This window comes from Macrotis lagotis, chromosome X (genome assembly GCF_037893015.1).
Source record: "Macrotis lagotis isolate mMagLag1 chromosome X, bilby.v1.9.chrom.fasta, whole genome shotgun sequence".
Taxonomy (NCBI): domain Eukaryota; kingdom Metazoa; phylum Chordata; class Mammalia; order Peramelemorphia; family Peramelidae; genus Macrotis; species Macrotis lagotis.
Window position 1 is genome coordinate 277,799,852 of NC_133666.1, and position 19,351 is coordinate 277,819,202.

Consider the following 19,351-nt stretch of genomic DNA (forward strand, 5'->3'; position numbering starts at 1 on the left):
ACAAGAAATTTTTAAAAAGAATAAAAGTTTCAGACTAAAGAACTCGTAGGAATCTATCTATTTTTCCACATAGACAATTTGGTATTTCAAGATTATCCACAAAGTTACCAGAGGCCAAAGGCTGAAAGTGGAGGTGAAACTGAAATGTAATATTTATAGGAACTTCAGTGACTCCTTGTCCTTACAACAAAAGAACTAGACAATAGGATATGTGGGAACCAGCTAGACTACTCAAGTGATTTTCTAATATATGTACTTTTGGTCACAAAGAGAACAAGACAAAGGATAATACCTACAATGCAAGTTTTTGGCAAAAAAAAAAATTATACAATGTTCTATTATATAGGAAGAAAAATAATGTACAAAGATTTTATCCATTTCTCTCTATAAAAGGAACTTCAGGAGAAGTAGACTTCTCAGTCACCAATTGAAAATCAAATTAAAAATCCTAAACCTGCTACTTTAAAAACTTGTGAACATCATTAATTCAAAATTCTCTCAATCTCAGTTGTTTTTTTGTAAGTGAAGAATTAATGGACTAAATGGAAAAAAGAGTATCTAAGGTTTCTTCTGACTTTAAATCTCTTGACTATCCCACCAATTTCTCAGTGCACAATTGTGTTTCTCAAAATTTTGCTCTAAATTTCTAATCTGACAGCTAATTATTTTAGTATTAACCTTAAATTGAAGAGATTAGAGCAGTTTGCAAGGGCACCTTATAACTGGACACATTCAGTCATTAAAACAAAAAGGATTTTATGTTCTCAATTTTAGGCACACAGTGTTCTATTCCATATCCTGATGTGATAGAACTAGTGTAAGTATAATTGTATCCTATTGAAACAATTTGCTTCATAGCTGAAAAGTACCAGAATTGGATTGCAACCCTCTTAACTTCCTTCTAGTGTACTACTTATTCTTCTGGGATCATGATTTACATGAGAGACTATTATATAATTTCTAAGACCAAAATAAATGTACATTTATTCAGGAGTATGCTAATAGATGTTTAAAAACAATATATATTTTATGTATATATATAATATATTTATATAAAACACACTCAATTTTGCTCTGCATGATTAACATTTTCTCCACCATTTTCTTAGAGAACCAGCAAAGAAATAAATCGAGCCTTGGTTTTGTAGCACTTTCTTATTGCTGAGGTATAAATACTCACACAGTTTAGAGTGGTACTATCACAGCATTTTATTTATTTAACATGATATCAAACCAAACTAAATTCAATATAAAGATTTAGGGACTGAGTCATGATGTGTTTCAATGTTTCTAAATTTGGTGAGTAAACTGGGATATTTCTGTCAGTATTATCCTATCTCAGATTTGGAAGAGATCATTTAGTCCAACCCATTCCTGAATAACCTATGCTGCAATCTACCCCAAATGTGATCATCAAAATTTTCCTTGAAGACCACAAGTGAGGGAGAGACCACTCCCTTTATGAGAGAGACCATTTTGTTTTTTGCATAACTCATAATTGATAGGAAAATTTAATATTACATCAAAATGAAATTGACCCTTGTGAGTCATCATTATTCTTAGTTTTGCCCTCTGGAACCAAACAGAAGAAGCCTCATCTACATGTCAATTCTTCAAATTTTTGAAGATAGCTATTATGCTGCTCCTCTACTCCCTCCCAAACCCCCTATCCACCCACTCCCCAAAATGGTTCAATAGCTAGAACTTTATGTCTGTAGTTAGGAAGACCTGAGTTCAAATATGGTCTCAGATGCTTGCTAGATATATGACCCTAAATAAATCACATATAAAATACATCTTAAAGCGAAATTTCCAGTTTCAATAACCAAGGAAGCAGCATGATTTAATGGAAAAATTCTGCCTCTCTTCCTGGTTCTGCATATTTATCTTCTCCTCAGGAGCTCTATTATACCATGGACATTCTATTGAACTTGAAGTATACTAAAACTCCAGATCTTAGTCACAAAAACTGCTTCCAAGCCACACATCTTTTATCTGATACTTACTAAGTTGAATTTTTTAAAGCAAAAATAAGATTTTACTTTTTTATGTATGTTCTTAGATTCAGCTCAATATTGAGCCCATCCAGAAAAAAGATTCACAGTCTTAAAATTCATTCTAAATCTGAGTACAATTGTATAACTTAGAGTTAATTTTACTTTAAAAAAATGTCACACTTCTATAGATGATTATTTTCCTTCCTCTTCCAACCTCATTCATTTAGGCAATTAAGTGACTTGGTGGGGGGTTGAGTTCTAATCCTGAGGAATCAATTAATATTAAATAAACATTTATTAATCACTTTCTATGTGCCAAGTACTTTATTAAGTAGTAGAGATACAAAAAGGTCTGGAAGGCCTGAGTTCAAATCCTGCCTCAGGTACTTAGTGTGCAACCCTGGGCAAATGACATGATCCCATCTCAGTCTCAGGATATGGATAATAACAGAAACTACCTCATAAGGTTGCTTTGAAGTTCAAGTTAAATAAAATATGCAAAGTGTTTTATAAAACATGATTTATATAAATGTTTTTAAATTGCTGCTTTCTAAATTATATTTTAGCCTAAACAAAAACAGGTTCTGAACTATATGTTCATCCTTGAAACCTGTTAGGTATGTTTCTCTGATTCAGATGATATGGAAATTCTTCCTTTCACATCTGCAAATCACAACCTTATTTGGCATAGTAGATGATTACTAGTTGTAGATGATTACAGAGATATTACTACCTTCAAAAAGTCACTTTCTTAGGGTCAAGCTAGTATTGAGCTTGTCCAAACTTAGCCGGATGTTATAAGGTTCATCATCTCCAGACATGAATTTGAATTCAGTAGTATCTGTGAACCTGTAATTCCTAGAATGGCCTTTGAGGTTGTAGGAACATCTCCACACCACAATGAGGCATCAGTGCATGACTGCTGTGAAGAGACTCAAATTTGGATTACTATAGTTATTTCCACCCACAAATGGTTAAGATCTCATTTCATTCCACAAGAAATTTACTTCATTTCAAAAAAAATTTTAAAATATCATAGAAAAATCAGAGCTTTAATTTAATGTTCTTTTTAAATAATAAGGAATAAAATGAAAAAAACTTTGAATTTTGTAATACTCATATTCTAGCATTTCTAATACATATTTGATCTCATCAATGAGGATATTCTTTTCTCTTCTTGTTGATCCTCACAAAAATCCAGCAACATGGGTGCTATTATTCTTATAATGATGCTGAAATATTTGAAGTGACTTGACCAAAGTCATTCATGAAGAAAATTGCTAGACCAAAGTTCAAACTTAGGTGTTCTAATCCCAAGCCCCACACTCTTATTTATTGTGTCATCAAAACGTTCCAATGTGGATATTCTCTCTAGGAATACAGACCTGACAGCCCAGTGTTATTTTTATACATGTCCTTCTTTTATTACTTAAACCACATCTTCATAATGTGTCACAGCTTATTCATTCTACATTAGACTTTCTATTACCTCTTGAGTGAGCCTCAATTTAATTTACAATTCCATAATCTAGAGCAATACTATAACTATAATGAACAATTGGTTTTAAAAACAATAGGTATTAAAGTTTGGGGTCATTAAGAAAACTTTTTAATTTGCAAAAGGTAAATTAACTCACTTTCTTCCTGTTATTTATTTCTATGTCAAATCCACTTCATTTGAAGTATCTGACATAATAACAACTGATCTGGTTTTCCATCTAACTTTATCTGGATAACAGTCATTCTTCATTCACTTGCCTGCATTAATAGTTAAGCAAATTTGAAATGATCATGACTATCATTTAGGAGTCTCAGCAACATTCAATTGGTTTGTGGTAATCAGCACAATTTATCTACAAACTGAATTATCTGGAATAAATTCCTATTCTAGGGAGTGCCTCTTGAATCTGTAATCTGTTATTGATTTCATTCCTAACCAAATAATATATCTCCATCTTTGATGTCCTGTTTGACATTGACAGTGAGGCTATCAAACAAAGTTATCACTGAAGATTTTTATCAGACTTGTGAATTTGTGAAGGGAATTTTTTTAGGATCTCCTTCTACAATATAAGTTTGTATTTTTGATGCAACTCAGAAACTTAGCAACTTGCCTTGCTAAGTTGAGAGACTGATTTGCCCTATGCAACATAATTTGAATTTGGGTCTTTCTGATTTTGAGATTGGCTCATTCTTATTATGTATATATATATATATATATATATATATATATATATATATATATATATATATATATGTTTCACTCATTTTCAGTTGTGTATATCTTTTAATGACCTTACATGGGGTTTTCTTGGCAAAGGTGCTGGAATGGTTTCCTCCTTGAGTTCATTTTAAAGATTAGGGACTGAGGCAAATGGCATTAAGTGATGTGCCCAGGGTCACATAGCTAGTGACTCCCTCCAGACAGATTTGAATTTGTGAAGATGAGTCTTCCTGACTCCAGTCCCTATATCCATGATACAAATGCAGATACACACAAAATAGATTAAAAAAATAAGACTGAGAAATGAAAGCACTAGCAGTTGGGAAATATAAAGTTAGTGACATGTGAATTATGTGGGATATATGAACTATGTGGAGCAAACAATCGTTTTTATATTATTTCATTTCTGTAATTGCAAAAGTCATGCATATCTGCTTCTGTTGACAGTAGACTTATAAGATTTTTTTACTAGATTAAATCATATTGAGCTGGTGACCCCAGCTTCAGTTAGTTCTTTTAACACAGAAGTCCTACAATTTGTAGTATATACCAGTGTTTCATTAATATATTGTTTGTTTGTTTTTAAATTTTGTGGGTTTTAAGGATGACTATTACTCAATAAATATGTAAAATATTTAATTATTAAAGAGCAAACTTTGATGAATATTAGAGATATTACATCAGCATTGTTAGGGGGAAGTCAAGAGTTTTAGGCTTTTAAATTCACAATGAAACAGGATCAGTCACACTAAAGCATAAATGAAAATGTGGTAGAAAATAATGACGCCCAGCATTAACAAACTAATCATGCTAATTTGCCTAATTAATACTGAGAAAACCCAGAGATCAGGGTGGGGGGTACTGACAGATGGAATTATTTAACTTATTTTTTCAGTGTAACATAGGCTTTTTGATTTTGGAAGAAAACAAAGCACCAGTAAAAGAAACAAAAGCTTCTAACTATTGCTATGAAGCTTTGTTATAGAGAAGAGGATACAAAAATTACTATAGCACAAAAATTTTGGAAGAAAGTTTTACTGCAAAACAAGTGAGTATAATAAAATGACACAATATTAAACATTTTAAATATGTAAAAAGATATAAGGAATACACATATGCATAAGAATGCATATATATATATATATATATATATATATATATGTACACACCCATAATTTTGTCATAGTTAATTTGCATGCCAGGGTAGAAAAATGTGTTTTGAGGTAAATTTGAAGGAAATTAGATATTCTAAGTCATGGATAAGGAAGGGAGTATATTCCATAGATATGGAACAGCTAATTCAAAGGCAAAGGAATAGGCAAGAGAGACAGTCTTCACATATGAAGATCAGCAAGGTCACTTTGGCTGCATTGTAGTATAACTGAAAGAGAGTAATGTATAAGGTTGGAAAGGTATTTTGAAATCAAGTTGTGAAAGAATTTATCTAAAATAAAAGTTTATACTTGGTCATTGAAGTAAATAAGGAACTATTAAAATATATTGAGTAGTTGTGTGACAACTTCTTTAGAAAAGAAATAACTTGGTGAAATCACTTTGGCATTTGAATTGATGAGAGATTGGAATGGGGAGGGGCTAATAATTAAAATACTTGCACTAGCTCAGATGAGAGGTAATAAATGTACTCTACTGGGGTTGAAAGTGTGTGAACTAGTGTGGAAGATAAAGAAATATATGCATGTTTGTATGTATATTTATATGAATATAGGTTTAACTGACAAGATTTTATAACAGGTTGTACATGTGAAATCAATGAGAGAAGGCAAGGATGACAGTTTGTGAAATGGAATACTGGAAGGACAGACATCATAAAATAGAGAATTCATTTTGTTAGTAAATGTTCATGGGAGGTTTAAAGAATTGCCCTTTGGTCCCCCTTTTTGTTCACTCTGTCACTATCCCTGAAGTTAATAGAAGGTGACCAAAGAGAACTGATAGTCAACCAAGTGATCAACCTAAAAGAGACAAGTCTCTTGGTGCTTCTATAGATTTATCTTTGTAAAATGCATACAACTATTAGGGCCACACTCAAAGATTTTACAACTTGGAAGAACCTTTAAGAGATTGAACACTGCTGATAAAGCCTTTAGGAACCCAGTTCTTCATAGAATTCTACTTCAGTGTCTTCTCTGGAAATAGAGGTTGTTCTGGATCTGTAGACATTATAATCTGTTCCAATTCTTTCTTCTAGCATACTCATTTCATTTTTAAATTTATTTTAAACTCTAAAAATTCTTACTTCATCTACTAGGAATTGTAGTATTAATTTGTGTCCAAGTTGTCTTTGCTTTGAAGATTTGCTTACAGAGGTTTTGGAGTCATTCTCTGTCTTTGGTATCTCTATTATCATAGTAAGTCTTTAGAGGAAATATTTTTTGATTGTTTACTCATTGTTTCTTACATCCTGAATAAAGATTTTGAATAGGAGTAAGACTTTTTGCACTTCTAGAAAGAATGTCTAAACCTTGCTTGATCATGTTTTGTAGTCTCAAGTTTTGCTTTCTCTTTGCTGGATGTTTTAAAATCTCTAGGGAAACACACTAATAACCAAAGATCTGATCTAAAACAATTTCTGATTGTTGCCCTCTGATCTAAACTTTGCAGACTTAATAGGGTGACCCCAATGTAGGCTTGCCCAGGTTGGAACTCAAGTAATTTGCTATGATTCTTATTCCATTTTAACTAGCTGGAAGGTTTCAATTCTTTGCACCAGTTTGTAAGTTGAAAGCATTAGACTAGGTCAAAGTAGTTAGAAGTATGCAGCTGCTGCTCTCTTCTCTGCTTTATCTTTAGCCAATATCACTTTATGCCCATCATCACTTCTTTTACCCAAGATTTTAACATCTCAATCTGAACTGAATTTTATGATCTAGCTCTAGCGTAAAAGAGACAGAGCTTCCAGGTGGTTCCTCTTCCTATTGCATAGTGTCAAGACTATCCTGACAATCCTTCTTGCCAGAGCAGATAGCCAGAAGTCCCAGATCTGCAAAGTGGATTCCTCTCTAGGCTCTGTCTCCAATTACTGCAAACCTTTGTCCATTTTCCCATGCTGCCTTGGGCTAGAAAAAATGACTCACTATGATTGGGATTTTTATTTTATCTTTCCAATCACAACTTAGTACAGCTAGGTTATACTTTTTTCTTCCTGGTCTACTATCTCTGGGGGATTCAAAATTATAATGTTATTTAGATATAGTTCTCTTATATTATTATTTATTCATTTAAAAGGTAGCAAATCTTACCTAGAATTATGAAACAAAATTTTTTTCAAAGCACCTGAAGTCCAACCACTTGGATGTTTTATACATCATTAGTTTATACATCATCCATAAGCTTTTTTTTAAGGTTTTTTTTTGCAAGGCAAATGGGGTTAAGTGGTTTGCCCAAGGCCATACAGCTAGGTAATTATTAAGTGTCTGAGACCGGATTTGAACCCAGGTACTCCTGACTCTAGGGCTGGTGCTTTATCCACTATGCCACCTAGCCACCTCTTTCCATAAGCTTTTAAAAATAGCACATGGGAGCTAAGATGGCAACAGGAGAAAAGCCTCTCCCAGGTGTTCTCTCCAAAATATTTCAAAATATTAAAATTATGACTCTAACTAAATTTTCAAGATATAGAACCTAAAAAATCCAGTGAGGCAATTCTCCAGCCCAAGGTAACCTGGAAAATAGTGAAAAAACTCCAATCCATGGGGTTAGAGGGGTGGTCCTACCAGAGTGAAGGAACTTCAACCTCCTAGAAACAGCCCTAAGATGCCTGGGAGCCCTGGCTCCCAGCAATAGAAGTAGTTTCCTGACCTGCACCATTAGGAGCACTGGGCACAACTTGGAGAATCAATGGGGAGACCTCTGCCAGAGCGAGTTCAAAGCCCAGTCCCTCAGGTCAGTTGCTGAGGAGCAGAGGCAGCTGCTGCAGCAGCCCGGATGCAGGAAATGCAAGCAGGCACCTCTAGGCAAATGCATCCTGAGTGTCCAGCCCATCAAAGGTAAGGGAGTGGTGGGAGACTGCTGAGATCTGTCCTTTGTGCCCAGAACAGGACTCTGGGGTTCTGATCACACTCAGATTCTGATCGCAGTCTAGGTCCCCCATGGGTCCTGACCCCATGGCAGAGGGGTATGCTTGTGGTCATTCACAGACCAGGAGAAAAGTCAGAGCCTCACACACTGAGGTCCTTGTGCGTGTGTCCCAATTAAAACTCATAAGCTCAGGAAGCACCCCAAACCAGGCACAGGCCAAGGAAATGAGTAAACAAAGAAAAAAGAGGAACACCATTGACAATTCTTTTTCTATCATTCCAAGAAGGATCAAAATACTCAATCTGAAGATGAGGAAGTACAAGCTTCTACATCTAAAGACTCCAAGAAAAATGTAAGTTGGGCTCAGGCTATGATAGAGCTCAAAAAATATTTTTAAAATCAAGTAAAGGAGAGAAAAGAAAAATTGGGAAAACAAATGAGAGAGATGCAGAAAAACATGAAAAAGAAGTCAGCACTTAGTCAAGGAGATCCAAAAAATGCTGAAGAAATTAATGTGTTAAATACCAGCATAGGTCAAATGGATAAAACAGCTTAAAAAAGTTATTGAGGAGCAGAATGCATTAAATAGCAGAATTGGCCAGATGGAAAAGGAGATAAGAAAGATCTCTGAGGAAAACTAATACTTAAGACATAGAATGGAGCTAAAGGAAGCTGATGCCTTTACAAGGTCAAGAAACAATATTTCAGCACCAAAATAATGAAAAAAATTAGAAGAAAATGTGAAACATTTCATTGAAAGAAACAACTGATCTGGAAAACAGATTCAGGAAAGATAATTTAAAAATTATTGGGATATCTGAAAGTCATGATCAGGAAAAGAGCCTTGAATTCATTTTTAAAGAATTCCTACAGGAAAATTGCCCTGATATCTTAGAAGCAGAAGGCAAAACAGAAATTGAGAGAATCCACTGATCTCTCCTGGAAAGAGATCCAAAACAAACAACCCCCAAGAATAGTATAGCCAAGTTCCAGAACTCCCAAGTCAAAGAGAAAATATTACAAGCAGCAAGAAGGACACAATTAAAATGTCATGAAGCTGCCGTCAGGATCACACAGGACTTGGCAGCAACTATGCTAAGGTCTTGTAGGGCTTGGAATACAATATTCCAGAAGGCAAAAGGGCTTGGAATGCAACCTAGAATCAATTACCCAGCAAAATTGCACATCCTCTTCCAGGGGGAAAAAGATGGACTTTGAATGAAACAGGGGAATTTCAAATGTTCCTGTTGAAATGTCCAAAGTTGAACAGAAAGTTTGACCTTCAAATACAGGACTTAGGTGAAGCATAGAGAGCAGAGGAGAAGGGTAAAAATAAGAGGGACTTAATGATAATGAACTGCATGTATTACTGCATAGAAAAATGATACTGATAATACTCATATGAAACTTCTCATTTAATAGAGCAGGTTAGAAGGAGCTTTTATAGATGAAGCACAGGAGAGAGCTGAATTTGAAGATATAGTATATTGTAAAATGGAGTCTGGTTAAAAGGGAAATGTACTGGGAGTAAGAGAAATGAGAGATGGAATAGGCAAAGACATTTCATATAAAAGATTTTTTTTTGCAACGAGCTTTTCCAATGATATGGAAGGTGAAAAAGGAGAGGGGGAATGAGGGAACCTTCACTCTCATCTGAAATGGCTTAGAGAGAAAACAACACACACACTCAATAGGGTATAGACATCTAGAGTAAAAAAGGAGAGAAGGGGGAAAGGGGTAAGGAGGGATGTGGGTGATAGAGGAGAGGGTAGATCATAGGAGAGAACAGTCAGATATAACACATTTTCTTTTTTACTTCTTGCAAGGGGCTGGGATTGGGTGGTCTGTCCAGGAACAGGTGGTTGCTGAGTCTCAGGGATGGTATGTGGGCTTGGGACCTCTTGGCCGCAGGGCTGGTGCTCAGTCCAGTGAGCCACTCTGCTACCCTATAGCACATGTTGAAAGACAGACAGAGTGAAAGCAGAGAGAAAATATAATATATGGTATTGGGGAGGAATGGATGGAGATAATTACAATCAGCAACAGCAGCTGTGGAAAAATATGGAAATAACTTCTGTGATGGATTATGATAAAGAATGTGATCCACCCGAGACAGAGCTGATGATATCAGAACACAGACTGAAACACATTTTTTCCTCTCTGTTTTACTTTATTTCTCATGAGATTTTATTTTTTTGGGGGTAGGGGGTATTATGTTTACTCTTAAACAAGAATATTTTAGTAATGTATATTTAAAAACATCACTTGTACGAAATTATTCATAGCACCTCTGTTTGTGGTGACAAAGAATTGGAAATTAAGTGAAAGTCCATCAATCAGGGAATGGCTTAACAAAATGTAGTATATGTATGGGATGAAACACTATTGTTCTATTAGACGTCATGGGGGGGGGCAACTAGGTGGCCCAGTGGATAGAGCACCGGCCCTGGAGTCAGGAGTACCTGAGTTCAAATCCCATCTCAGACACTTAATAATTACCTAGCTGTGTGGCCTTGGGCAAGCCATTTAACCCCATTGCCTTGCAAAAAAAAAGGAAGAAGTCAGGAGGGATGGGAATTCATGGAAGCCTGGAAAGGTTTACATGAACTGATGCTGAGTGAGATGAGCAGAAATTAGTACAGCAATTAGGAACAATATTTTTTTTTCCTTAAGGATATGATTTTTCTCTCATCACATTCAACTTAGATCACTGTATACTATGGAAAAAATGTAAAGACTGACAGAATGCCTTCTGTGGGGGGGATTGTAAAAAATTCAAAATGTTAAAGTAATAAAAATGGCAAATAAAAAATATCTGCACATAATGCATTTGATTTGTGGGAGTGCATTTTGGTAGATAATTCTCAATTCAATAGTTTATGTACTTACTATTCTCTGAGGCTTAATTGAGGTAATAAATGTGCAAAAGTTTGTAAACTTTAAACCACTACACAAATGTCTGTATTTATTTTTGTTCTTATTCTTATCATTTATCTATTGTCAGATGAAATTCCATAGTCATGCATCTTAAAATAATTATATTATTACAAAAATAGGCCCACTTCTTTTTCACATTAAAAAAACTAATCATTTCGAGGTCTTTGTATAGGATAGAGATTTACTGTCTATTTGTACTTTTTGCTTTGAATAATGATGAAAGGAATCTATTTTAATGTCCTGTTTTCTAAGTGTTTCTTTTTTTTGTTGGTTTTTACTGGATGATTATGGCATTCAAATTTTTCCTGTGTTTACCAGATTATAATCTTCTGACCTTTCTGTTGAGTCTTCCTACAGCTCAAAAATTTTCTCAAGTCACTTCTATCATAGTGGTTTGAGATACCTGTCAGTAGATGTTTTCTTCAATAGCTTTAATTTTTCTCCTATGATTCTTTGTTTTTTCCCTTATTTATTTTATTTTTATAATTTTTAACATTTGAAACAAACCCCAAAAAGGAAAGAAAAAACATTTCTATATAATGAGCTGAACATAAGAGAGGATTCAATATAAAACAATAAATTTCCATTTCAAGAAACCTATGTAATAAATACTACATATTGAATTGAAGGCTTTCTCTTTTCTGCTGTGTATATAAAGCATACTACTTAATAATGATAATGATAATAATGATACCCACCTACCTTGTGCTAATGAAGAATGCAAATAAAAGTGGATGTGTGTATATTATTTGTATATAACATATATAATATATATAAATGCTTTTTCTTAAATTCTACCATCTGTTGGACTTGAGATTATGTTATTTAAATATAATTCTTTTATATTATTTTTTATTCATTGAAAAGGAAGCACAACCTCATCTAGAGTTATTAAGTTCATTTTTTCTTATATCACAGCAGTATTCCAACCCAATCACATTTATCTGAGATACTTTCCATGAAATTTCCCCCCAATTTCCTGTATTCTTCCATTCTTGGCTATGCTGGTTTTATTTATACAAAACATTTTAAAATTTAAAATAATTGCTATTATCCATTTTGTACAGAAATAATGCTCTATTCTTATAATGCTTCTTATGATTCTTAATATGAAGAGCTTTTAGCACATAATGCTATATCTGAGTCAAGAATTATTTTTATACTTTCTGTCAAATATTACAGTGGAATATCTTTAAGAAATTTATACCAATTTTAATTAATCTTTTGTTATCATTAGTCTTTTTATACTTTCTGTCAAATATTATGACACAATACATTAAAAATATTCATACCAAATACTAACTTTTAAATTACCAATTTGTTATTATGGGTCAATGGGATAGATTTGTGAGATCAAACTAAAAAAAAACAGTCAGAATTCCAATCTAAAGGTGTCCATCCTTTTTTTAACAATCATTTTGAGTTATCCATTTTTTCATGTTTTATTATAAAGTTGAATTTCTGAAATTTATGTTAAGATATCCTATGACCTCAGGTTCTTCAGTATTTTCCCCTTCATATTTTAGTAGCTCTTTAATTTCATCTCTTACTACATCTAATTTGGATATAGGTATAAAATTATTACTTTTAACACATTTCATTCATATCTTTTGTATTTGTATCTCCTAAATTACAACTTGTAAACTCTCCCTTTTTTTCCTCAGGGAGACATCCCAGTTTAAAACAGAAATTTTCCAAGAGAATGAAGAGAAAAAATAGGAGCAAAAGGTGAGAACATAACCATATTCACTCTGTTTCATCCACATAAATGGATGACTTGCTGTACAAAGCCACCCATTATAAAACATTTCATTTCTGATTTGTTCTGGTGCATCTTGCCTTCTTGTAGTATTAGAACACAAAGGAACACAACTTCTCTGTGTCAAATTAATCATCATGATGGTTTTGAGGTAGGCCACCATGGAATTCTCTGCTGCTCTATTTTTGTCTCTTAGGAGTAATTGTAGCTATCCAATGGCTGAAGTACTCAGTTATGCACTGATGTTGTCAGAGTCCAATTTGTCAACCTTTCAGGGTTCTTCTCATTAAAGCTTTACAAAAACCAAGGAACTCTCAGGGGAAATGAGGTCCCTTCTGTATATCTGACTGGCATTCCACTTCTTCATCCCCCACCCTTACTCCCATTCTGTCCCATGGTTTCGACAAAGGGAGTAATGATAAATGATATGATGAGAATGATGATGATGATGTCATTGTCAAAATTATTAAGGAGTCAGAATAGACTCTGGTCCTCCTTGGCAAATGTGAACTAAGATTTTCAATTCTTACGGCTACTTTTTTAGTATATAATACACAGGTGACTTGTTTGTTTTGCAATAAGAATGCTAGAATCAGATGTTCTTGATTGGGCAATTAGTTCACGCAAGAAGAAAACCTTCATTTGGGAGATTGTAAAGGTCTAAGGATTACTAATTCATGGGGCTTAGGTACCTGTGTGGGAAATGTAAAATGGTAACCTCTGTTGGAAATAGGACATGATTCACTGATAGTCTCTATTAAAGAGTTTTAGCAGCTATGAGATATGTAGCAAAATGAGATGAGATACTTTGGAAATGTACATGTATGGAATTATTGGGGGGGTTTTTATTTGGCATTTGGTCCTTGTCAACACATTAATAAATTTCACAGTCCAGCTCAGAGATCATCTGGAGGAAAGAAGAAAAGTGGTAACTCAGGTTTGTGAGTAAAGACAGAAACTACCTAAAGAAAAAAAAGTTTTCTCCATCTATGTAATGGGGGAAATCTTCCAAGCTAAGTCATTGCCACAGGGTCAGAGAATGTAGGGTCATAGAATCACATTTAAATTAAAACTATAAGGAGACTTTGAAGCCAAGTTAAACTTCCTTATTTTACAAATGACAGCACTAAGACTAAGGATATTTAAATGATTTTCCAAGGGTCACATAATTAGTAAATGACTCAAGCAGAACTTGAATTGAGGTTTTCATGACTTCTAGTCTAGTGCCCCATCCACTATTCTAGAATGTCTTTCTCTTGAACTTTGCTTCATTATGATGTCTCTAACCTCACCAGAAATTTAAACAATAATTCTCCTGTCACATCCACAACTATAAAGGTAACTGTGAGTTATAAATATATGTGAGTTTTATATATGTATAAGTACATGCATGTGGGGAGTGCATACATACATACACATTCATGCTCTTTTATCACTCACTCCTATTACTATTATATTCAAGGGGGAGAAAGTCCTTTTTTAAAAAAATATATTTATTTTCATATAAATGCACGAGTATATTTTTAAGTTATAAAATTTCTATCCACCCTCCCTCCCCACCCCCACCCCCAGTGGCAAACAGTCAGATTAGCATTGTACATACATATTTTGATAAATATTTTACATTCCAAAAATATTTTGGCATGAGGAATTAGGATTAAAGGAGATACATAAAAGATAATTTTTATAAAATGTTCATCAGATTCTGAAGGGGTTTTGTGTGTGTGTGTGTGTGTGTGTGTGTGTGTGTGTTTTGTTTTTCTTCCTCTGGATGGGGGTAATATAGGATTCCCAATATGACCATTACTATAGAAATGCTAGCAGTAATAATAACAGAAGAAAAAGAAATTGAAGGAATCAGAATTGGCAATGAGAAAGCAAAGTTTTCAGAAGATATGATGGTATACATAGAGAAGCTGAGAAAATCATCTAAAAAATTCCTTGAAACAATTAACAAATTCAGCAAAGTAGTGGGAGATAAAATAAACCCACATAAATCATCAACATTTCTATATATGAACAACAAAGATGAAGAGCAAAAGATAGAAAGAGAAATTCAATTTAAAATAACTATAGACAGCATTAAATATTTGGAAATCTACCTCCCAAGACAAACCCAGAAACTGTATGAACACAATTATATAGCACTTCTTACCCAAATAAAATCAGATCTAATTAATTGGGAAAATGTCAAATGCTCATGGTTAATATGATAATAATGACAATTCTACTCAAATTAAATTACTTATTTGGTGCCATACCAATCAAACTACCAAATAACTACTTGAATGAAATAGAAAAAAAGTAACAAAATTCACCTGGAGTAATTAAATAGCAAGAATAGAAGGGAACTTATGGGAAAAAATGTAAAGGGAGGTGGTCTAGCTGTACCAGATCTAAAACTATACTATAAAATGGCACTCATCCAAACTGCCTGATACTGATTAAGAAATATAGTAATGGATCAGTGGATTAGGATAGGTTCAAAAGAAGTCACAGTAAATGACCACAACAATCTACTGTTTGACAAACTCAAAGACATCAGCTTCTGGGATAAGAACTCATTATTTGACAAAAATTATTGGAAAAACTGGAAAATACTATGGCAAAAACTAAGCATAAATCCACATTTCACACCCTATGCCAAAATAAGGTCAAAATGGGTACAAGATTTAGATATAAAGAGTGATACCATAGATAAATTAATAGACAAAAAAATACTCTATCCGATGTAAGGAAAGGGGATAAATTTATGACAATACAAGAATTAGAGCGCATTATAAATTGCAAAACAAATGATTTTGATTATATTAGATTAAAAAGTTTTTGCACTAATAAAAAATCAATGCTGGCAAAATTAGTAGGAAAGCAGAAAAATGGGAAATAATCTTCACAACTAGGAGTTCTGATAAAGGTCTCATTTCTAAAATATATAGCAAATTGCATTAAATTTATAAGGTCACAAGCCATTCTCCAACTGATCAGTGGTCAAAAGATAAGAACAGACAGTTTTCAAAAGAAGAAATTAAAACTATATATAATCACATGAAAAATGCTCCAAATCACTATTGATTGGAGAAATGCAAATTAAAACAACAATGAGGTATCATCTCATACCTATCAGATTGGTCAACATGAGTAAAAGGGGAGGTGATAATTTTTGGAGAAGTTATAGGAGGATTGGGACATTGATGCATTGCTGGTTGAGTTGTGAACAGATCCAACGTTTCTGGAGACTAATATGGAACTATGTCCAAAGAGCAATAAAACTGTTCATACCCTTTGACCTAGAAATTCCAATTCTAGGTGTATATCCAGAAGAAATTATAAAAAAGGTAAAAGTCCTCTATGTTCCAAAATATTCAGAGCAGCTCTTTCTGTAGGGGCAAAGAATTGGAAATTGGGAGGATGCCCATCAGTTGGGGAATGGCTAAACAACATCATCAACAACATTGTGAGATGAACAACCTCGATCTCAGCAGTCCAGAGAGCTAGCATAACTGTATTAGAATGGTTATGGACTTTATTATCCCCATCCTGAGAAAGTCTTGTTTAAACTGTCTTTAAAAATATTTCTATGGTTTTCCTCAAAAGTATATTTATATTCAAGATACCAGTGCTCAAGGGAAGTTCTAGATTTTGAGCAAGGAAACTTTAACTTGGAGAGCTAAATTCATCTCCAGACCTCTTTTGTATAGCTTGTAATGTAGACTGCTTTTTTATTTATAAAAAAACCCTGCATTTTAAAAATGTAATTTAAAAAAATTGCTGACCATACAAAATCAAGGAAGTGGTAGAATGTGTCCTTTCATTATCAATTTGCTGACCTTTATCCTATATTCTAACTAGGGAACAGGATTCCGAGGGGCCAGCTATGCAAGTAGATATGGAAACATTTGTGTATCTGTATTTAAAAAGAGTACTGCTTGTTCAAAAAATGTTAAAGAATTAAAAAGAGCAACTCCTCTAGTTCTGGGACATGAGAGGGTAAGGAATGACAAGATTATGGCAACAAACTTTCCATAATGTAACATAAGGACATGACTTTAGGCAAAGAAGTGATCTTAAAAGTCATCCTTTTAATCTAATCATCTCTGATAAGGAAAATGAGGCCCAAAAAGACTAATGACTTGCTTAAAGTATCAGAGATAGGATTTGTACCTATCTGTAAAATATAAGCACTGCCTACCTCTAATGATTGTCATAAGGAAAGCTATTTATGAACAAATTCTATAAAAATTAGTATCTTCATCTTACAATAACCTAGGTACAATATCAAGAAGACCTAGATTAACTTCTTCTTTGTCCCTTAAAAAGTATAGAAAGTATTTCTCAGAGAGCATTTTAAAATGGTTTCCTCATAAAGTAAAATATATCACCCAGGTTTTCAGGGCAGGGGCTTTTTGCTTTTATTTTCTCTTTTTAGTAACCAAAGAAACCAACCATTTCCCAAGTTTTTTCTTTTCTATTATTTAGCTTGTTCTTTCTCGCTCAATTTGACCACACTTTTCCAGTGTCTGTCTAACTTTATACCAGTTCAATCGACACATAATATGATGTGGACATGGTATAACTTGAAAATCATAGAGTTGGCTCTTGAAGACATAGAACTGACTTTTTTTTTCAAGGTCTATGAGGATTGCCTTAGTTGATTTTCATCAACTACTTGAACTTAAGCTGATAAATGACTTCACAAATTGAATTCTTAAAGTCTAAATTTACTTAAATAAATATTATGTGGTTTAATTAAAAGACAGTCATACTTGAAGTTAGAATACTTGGCCAGCATTATCATTTGATAATTTTTGAGTCTTGAAGACATTTTACATTTCTTAAGTATCACAAGAATAAAATTATAAAACCACTTTATCGGTGGCAAAGTGATGCACTGAATAGAGTGTTAGACCTGAAGTTAGGAAGACTCATCTTCCTAAATTTGAATATTACTTCAGATACTCTTTATGTAACCCTGGGCATGTTATTTAACCTTATTTAACTTAATTTCTCACTTGCAAAAAATCTGAAGAAGGAAATGATAAACCATTCCAGTATTTTTTGCCAAGAAAACACCAAAAGGTGTTGTGAAGAGTCAGACACAACTGAAACATGATTGAATAATAAAATAGTACATTAAACTATATGACAATAATCATTTAACAATTCCCTTTTTTCCTTTCTTTTGGTTTAGATCTGTGATTCAGGAGCATACAGAACTCTTAATGTGGTAACATTCTCTATGAAAGAAAATAAGCAATATTTCTTTAATGATAAAAAAAATTCAGTTTAAAACAATGACAAGACTTCCTTCATGCCCAGCAAATCAGGAAAGATCATAGAAACAGTTGATGTTAAAAAGTAGTTTGCAAGAATATAAATGCAATAAAACAGTTTGTAGAATTGTGGATTGGAATAAATTTAAAAGAATTCTGGGAAAAAATTCGTAATTATATGAGGAAAAAATATTATATCTACATCTTTCATCCGGGAGATCATGCTGCTGCTCTTATAATACAGTGAGGTCAAAGACAAAAAAGTAAAGTCTCATATATATCAAGACATTCATAAAAGAAATTTTGTGATAGCAAAGAATTAGATGCATACTTCTTGAGTGGGGAATGTCTAAATAAATTATAGTATATGAATATCATGGAATATTATTGAACCACAGAAAATTAAAAATAATAGAATTCAGAAAATCTTGGGATTTTCTGGTATGAATTTATAAAAAAATATTAAGCAGATCAAGGGGGAAAATATACAGGGCGAATATTCCCATAGGCATAATTGTGTAACAGAAAAAGAGCAAAGGGGTAAAGTCAAGATGGCAGAGTACAGACAGGGACTCTATAAAATAAAAAGTTTGTGGGGAAGCTAGTTTACACAGTAGATAGAGCACTGGTTTTGAAGTCAGAAGTATGAGAATTAAAATACAGGCTCAGTCATTTAATGCTTACTAGCTATGTGACCCTGGAAAAGTCATTTATCCCTGATTGCCTCACATCCAGGGCCATCTCCAGTCATCGTCATTCATACCCAGAAGGCTCTGGAGGAGAAAGTGAGGCTGATGACTTAGCACAACACCACTCACTCAAAATCCAATTCATGTGCTTGTCATGGCATCCTCTCCCTGCTGATGTCATGGTCTTCTTCAAAAATGAAGGACAAACAAACAAACTATGAATTGGTCTTAAGAGCCCAAAATGATTTTGAAAATTAAGTAAGGGAGGTAGAGCAAAAATGAGAAAGAGCAACAAGAGTGATGTGGGAAAATCATAAAAATTACAACAGCAGCTTGGTGAATGAGATACAAAAAATTCAGAAGAAAATAAAATTTAAAAAAAGTTTGGGTTAAATGGAAAAAATCAGTTCACAAGGTGAATGAGGAGAAGAATGCCT